This window comes from Callospermophilus lateralis, chromosome 1, assembly GCF_048772815.1.
Source record: "Callospermophilus lateralis isolate mCalLat2 chromosome 1, mCalLat2.hap1, whole genome shotgun sequence".
In the NCBI taxonomy this organism is placed as follows: Eukaryota; Metazoa; Chordata; class Mammalia; order Rodentia; family Sciuridae; genus Callospermophilus; species Callospermophilus lateralis.
In genome coordinates, this window is record NC_135305.1 from 66,311,633 (window position 1) to 66,319,037 (window position 7,405).

Consider the following 7,405-nt stretch of genomic DNA (forward strand, 5'->3'; position numbering starts at 1 on the left):
AAGCAAAAAATAGGCAAGAGGGATAGAATCACGATAAATTATGTTCTTAAAAATTGATGTAATCCATAAGGATTACAGGTGCTCACTTGTAATCCTTATGGCTCAGAAGGCTGAGGCCGGAGTATCACAAATTCCAAGCCAGCCTCAGTAACTTAGCGAGACCCTGATTCTGAGTAAAAAATAAAAGGGACTAGGGATGTGGCTCAGTGGTTAAGCATCCCTGGATTCAATTCCTGGCACACACACACCAAAAAAAAAAAAAAAAAAAAAAAAAAATTCATTTAACTTGTTTCTTGTTACTGTTCTCACTGTAACAAGTGGTGCCTAGGAAGTTTTAGATTACAAATGAGGTTCACTTATTTTTTTTAGATAGCATTGATCTATAATAAGTTAATCCCTTTAATCTTCAGAGAAAAGATGATTTAAGTTATCTCTAGGACTTCTAATAATACTTGCATTTTAGTAATTTTTCTCTGGAAAAATCGTTTATTGCAAGAAATTTACAAAAATATAAAGAATCAAAAAAAAAAATGAAATCACCCTTAGATGGACTTCGAAATACAATGAATATTTTGAGGTGTTTTCTTCACATCTTTGTTCATAATTTTTTTCCTATTTCTCTCTCCCTCTCTCTCCCTCACTTCCTCCTACTCTCTTCCATTCTACACGCCAAAGAATTAAAACAGAGCACTACTTTTTTCCAAAAAATATCTGAGCCAGTGAAAAGAAATTAAAAGTAAATCTGTAGCCAAGAAAACATTTGAGAAGCAATGCCATTTTGGATTTCAAAAGCAGAATATTCAGTTTCTGCTCTATGCAAAATACTATCAAGAAAACGAAAAGTCAAGCCACAGACTGAGAGAAAAAGCATTGTTATTCAAAGTATAAAAAGAACCCTTGAAACTAAATGATAAGAAAACAATCAATCCAATTTACAAACAGTTCAGACATTTACTGATACCCCATTGCAGAAGATACATACATGACAAATAAGCATGTGAAGAGATGCTCCACATTGTATGTCACAGAGAAATCTGCATTAAATCAAAAATGAATTATCACTATACATCTATTAGAGTGGTGAGAACACTGACAATACCAAATGCTGGCAAGAACGTGGAACAAGAGACACTCTCATTCTTTGCTGCTAGTGAAAATGATACAAGAACTTTTAAGGCAGTTTGATGGTTTCATACAAAACTAAGCGTACTCTTACCATCTTATCTAGCAACTGCTCTTCTTGGTGTTTACTCAATGCAGTTAGAAACCTATGTCTACACAAAAACCTTTGTATAGATGCTTATAGCATGTTTATCTGTAGTTACCTAAACATGGAAACAACAAAAACATTCAATGGTAAGTGAATGGATAACTGTTGGCACATCTAGATAATGGGTTATTCTTGAGCACTAGAAGGAAATAAGCTATAAAGGCTTGAAAATACATGCAGGTAACTTAAACACATATAACAAAGTGAAAGAAGCCAATCTGTAAAGGTTACATACTGTATGATTTTAACTATATAACATTTTTAAAAAGGACCACTGTGGAGACTTAAAAAGATCAGTAGTTGTCAGGATGAGACAGAATCACGAACAGAGCCTAGAGCAGTTTTATAGCAGAACTACTTTGTATGATACAATAATGGTGGACATACACCTTATTTCATATCCAGAGCATGTACAATACTAACAGTGAAACCACAGGTAAACTATGGGCTCTGGGAAATAACTATGGGTCAGTGCAGTTTCATCAGTTGTAACCAATACTCCACTCCCATGAGGGATGTTGATAATGGAAGAGGCCATGTGGGTCCAAAACAGGAAGAATGTGGACCATCTCTATACCTTCCACTCAATTTCACTGTGACCTTAATATTGGTCTAAAAAATGAATTCTACATTTTTGTAAGAAAGACATTTTTTTCTGAAGTTGGATAAATGTTTATTTCTGCAGATTTTTCTCTCTTCAGAAGTAACAGTTAAGGAGGAGTTTTGAGATGTTCTATTTAAGCCTTTTGTAAGCTCTTTATAAAGAAAATGGCTGGCTACAGTTAAATAATTTATACACACTTATGCAATGCTAGCTCCTTTGAAGAATATTGTCTTTAAGCAGATCATAAAATCTCATAGTTAAGAATGATGTCTTTCAAGTAATCATTCACATATTTGAAAAGCTTTATTTTATCATCACTATACCTACCAATTGATGGAATATGAATGAAATGTTTATATGTAGAGCATACTACTATGTGACTTTTATATCTTTCCTTTTCATTCACTCAACTGTATATTAGGTTTTGAAATAAAAATAGTTTCAAATAACTGTTAGGTACTATACAATGATTTTTAAAAAATTAAGTTTGTGCATTGTGATATAGGTGCTATCACACAAGAACTTCTAATATTTTCTGCCTATTTTGAAAAGTCTAGATTGGAAGGTAAGTTTGAAAATGAATTCATGTGTATGTACCACATATATTTCCTCCTTATATGTGTTTGAAGCTTGCATGAATTGACTCATTCCCTCCATGTTGAGTTTCAATCAGAAATTTACAAATCTAAAATGAAGGCTTATCAGCAACAAACCACAGGCACTGACACTTGTCCCTACAGTAGAGCTTATGCTATAAAACCATTGGAACATAAACTTTAATTGACAACAACAGTAGTATCACTTAGAAACAAGTTATTCACATTATGAGAAATCAACTATCCAACTATTTCTTCACTTCATCTATCCAAAGAACATAACCCCTCAAGCTGAGTGATTTTCAGGTGTAATGCATATTTCAACATAAAAAAATGCATCCTTTATCTCCATATGTTGCTTTTGGGACTAACACACAATTATGGGTTTATGAACTATCTTTTCTTCAAGGGATGTGATTTGTTATGGATCCAAGTATTTAAATAGTTCATCTTTCTCAAGTCTTTGGTTAGCTGACTAAAGTATTATAACATAACCATAGCATAACTGTGACTTTATTAAGTATTCTAAACCTCCATAGCTAGAAAGAAATGGAAAATTTTTCCTTTAGGTTTTATTTATTTTGTTGTTTAAACATGATTAATTCCATGCATTTTATCAGCATATTCCATTCTACAGAAGATGCTAATTTTATATTATATTGAATTCAAAGTTTGTGTTTGTGGCCTTTTCTCTCCATTTATTGCTTGGCTTGCTGCATCAACAAGAAGTGATAAAGTTTAATTACATTTATGAAAATGAACCTAAAACTATTATTACTTGATACAAGTTCTAATGACAAAAACACTTTAAATTGAACAACAAAATCTTACCAGTGAGTCATAGCACTAGCAGCATGCAAAGTAAGAGAAAGGAATTCTTATTTATTAGAACAACATTTGCCCTCATGGTACAGAACAATTGATTATCCTTTCCTGATTTGTTTGTTTTATCCATGCTCTATGGAGCCATTACACAGCTTCTATATAATTCTTTAACTTGTTATTTCCCAATAGCAATAGAAAGAGCAATTACTTTCTTCAATGACAAAAATGATGATGACTTAAAATGTAATCAAATAATAGAATTGATAGCATTTAAACTCCCAGAACACAGACTTTTTAATATAATGAAAGAGTCATATATTAAATTTCAAATAAATAAGATAAGTGAGTTCTTTTATTTGATTTGTGTACATGTGTTTTGCAGAAGGTTTTGGAGGGAACCCACTGAGAAGGAATTTGGACAATTTGTTCGTGACTCGCAATATTTTTTCCCTTCTTTCTGATCAATTCATACATTTTTGTCTTAGTCTTATTCAGAAGTTAAAATATATGACAAAATAGGGATTTCTAGAATCCCAGTTTTAGAAAGGGAATAACATCTCTTGTAATACTTGACATACAGTGTTGAATAGCATGTACTCTGCAAATACTAAGGAATTGAGAAAATTTAGTCTCTGGAGTCAGGCAGACATGGATATAAAATTTGTCTCAAATATTTACCTGCTCTTTAGCCTCAGGCAAGTTTCTTAGGTGTGGCTGATATTTCTTATAAAAATTCCATAGGATTTTTATAAACATTAAGAAAATATGTACAATGCAAACTTAACACAAAGTCTGATTAATAGAAGATATTAAGTGCAGGTTAGTGTTTATCACTTTATAATTAATATTACCTTTCATCCAAGTAGGCATTCAATAGATATATTTATCATGAGTATTATTCATTCACCTCTCAAGGATATAAGCACAGTACATTCCACTCCATCCATTCCTACCATTCTTCCAAAAAGGCTGATGCTTCCACTCTGAAATTTATACACTTATAAGTGTCAGCAACAAAGCCATTTCTAGCATATGTGGTAAGTGTAGAGGGAACATACAGGAATCTTGGGGTGTAAGTACTAATCTGGTATTTGGGGTCTAGGCAGCGAAGACTGCTCACAGCAAGAAATTAGAATCTCTGCCTCATTCCTTCACAGGAATTGAACTAGTATGAGAGAGCATCAGATTGGTGGAGGAGCCCCGATCCTCTTCCACACATTTTTAGGTTAAAAGTACCAATACTCAAATGTATCCCATTTTCAAATTACAGCTAATTATGTTTGAATAATTCTGGGAAAAAAAAACACCAAAATACCAGTGGACTTTGCTGTAACAGAATTTGATCTACAACATCTAAGAGCCTCCTTAGAATATATTGTGATCATTAGGAACAATCCTAGACAATAAAGAATGCAAAGAATAAAGAATATCATATAAAAATAAAGAATGTGTTGTCATAGTATCCTCATAAGAAAAAGAGATTTCATATGGAGTATATTTGTAATTTCTTTTTTTTTTCTTTCTGAGGCACACAGATGTGTTCTTGATTAAATTTACTAGGTAATTTATTGCCATATGTTTGAGTATCAGTTTAAATCTGTTTATTATCAATATAATTAGACACAATCATTAAAAACAGAAATAGGAAGAGCAGAGAAAAACAGGGTTGTTAACACAAAGTTTTTTTTAAATAACATTTCCTTTCCTTATTTTTCATGACTCATGCAAAGGAATGTATGATGCCTGCTAAGTAATAAGGAGAAAAATGCTGAATGAGGCATAACATGCAGAACAAAGATGAAGCTGAAAAACATGCAAAAGTGAAAATTTTTAAATGAGAAAGTGGATAGAGAGGAAAATGGGAAGCTAGACTGCCGCAGTCTGGCTGCAGCAAAATTACGGGGGCGGGGGGGGGTGGGGTGACGAACAACTTTTGTACATTAATACAGCAGGAGTAGGAGCATTTATTGTAGGACCAGAACGATATTTATACATTCCACACAGATTATCTTAATTAGCATAAACTAGATACAGCAGTCAACCAATAAGGAATCTCCACACTTAATGGCTCGCTTTTGTTACTTCACAAACCACTCCCTCTGGCATTTTGCCAGGCGCCATCCAGACTTGTTTACAGACCCTAACATTTCTCTGGCAAAATGCCAGGCGCCATCCTGACTTGTTTACAGACTCTAACACTAGACATTTAGAAAAGAACTAAAACTAATCAACAATGAAAACAAAGGAGTTGGCATGGTGGTGCATACCTGTAATCCCAGCAGCTCAGGAAGCTGAGGCAGGAGGATGGCAAGTCCAAAGCCAGCCTCAGCAATTTAGTGAGGCCTTTAGCAACTTAGCAAGACCTTGTGGCTCAGAGGTTGAGTGCCCCTGAGTTCAATCCCCAGTATCCCCCCCACACACAAAAAGGAATGGGGGATATCTTAGAACCAATAAAGAAGGAATGAGACATTCTGAACAAAACAGATGAAAATTTTAGCAATTTGAACCACATAGTTTTACTCATATGGAGAAGATTAAAAAGTTGATCTTATAAAAGAAAATTGAATAGTGATGATTAGAGACTTAGAAGCTGAAGTGAGAAGGGACGAAAAAGGAGGTTGAACACAGGACACTAAAATACAGTTAGACAGAAAAAAAAATAAGTTCCAGTGTTCCACACCATAGGAGAATGACAGTGTTTTACAAAAACGCATCACAAATTTATATAAAGAACTAGAAGACTTTGTAGGTGCCAATACTAAGAAATTATAAGTGTTTAAGGAAATAAAAATGCTATTTACCCTGATTTGGTCATTACACAATGACCATATCAGATGATCATTTTATACCCCATAAATGTATACTAGTGTTTCAAGTAAGAGTAAATTTTAAATACAGTTTACAATTTTAACATTTGAAAATAAAGCTAAATCAAAGAAAATAGTAATAAACTACTGTATGGGGAAAAAAAAGACTAAAAGAAGATTCAAAGAGATCAAACTAAATTTTTCTTAAAATAGACTTATGTGAAAGTATGCACTAAAATTATGAATAGTAAAAAATTCCTCCAGATAAAAATCAGGGTTGTAAAAGGGAACTACTCCAGGGAATAAAGAGAAGTCTAATTATAGCCACTGGTACTTCTTAAAAAGTGCTTTTGCCCTTTCATTAATGCCTGCTGCCAAGTCATGAATAGCTAGGGGGTGCTGGATACCATCAAGTGGCTTTGGTGTGTGTGTGTGTGTGTGTGTGTGTGTTTAGTAACACAACACAGGACAAAGGATGTTCCAGAATTATCCAAGGGTCAAACAAACAATCTTTCTATTTGGATATAAGAGAGTCAACACTGAAAGGCACCCCAGTGATAATGATACAAATGATAGTATGTTTGCCTTTGAAGAATGAAAGATACAAGAGAAAGGCTTAAATTGGTTTTTTAAGGATAACCTAAAGTTTGGAGCAATACGCTCTCAGAGTGTTTCAGAGAGGCTCTACTTAGAGGGAGTAAGAAGAGTGGTTAAGAATAATAATCAGATCAGAGCCCAGCTTGGAATCCAGGTGCTGCTACCCAGATGATTCATAATGAGCAAAAAGCTTAACCACTGCGTCTCAGTCTATACATCTATAAAATGGGAATTTTGCAGCTGTTCTGAAGACTAAATACTGTATTCAATATAAATAACTTGGCACAGTGCTTGGTACATACATAGTAAGCACTGAAGCACTCCTTTTGTGTCTATTATAGATAAAACAAACATTTAAAAAATCTTGGCAATGATTATAAGATAAATAACTTTTATTCAGACTTTTAAATTTTATCATAAATAAAATCATATTTTGATAAATATCCCATAATTTTTTGCAATGAAATTATTTTCTTTGAGAAATTTAGAATCAATGCATTTAGAGGTTTTTCTATAGTACATTTATACATGGTCTACTTACAGCAATATAGGTCAAAGACAAGGAATATGAATGAATGAATGACATTCTATGACTGAACCATAGTAAATACTCAAAAGTAAAACTCTGGGGTATGAAAGGGTATAGCTGATAGCATGCAAAAGCATCTTTGGGCACACATCACTTTTTTATTTCATAAATGACTTG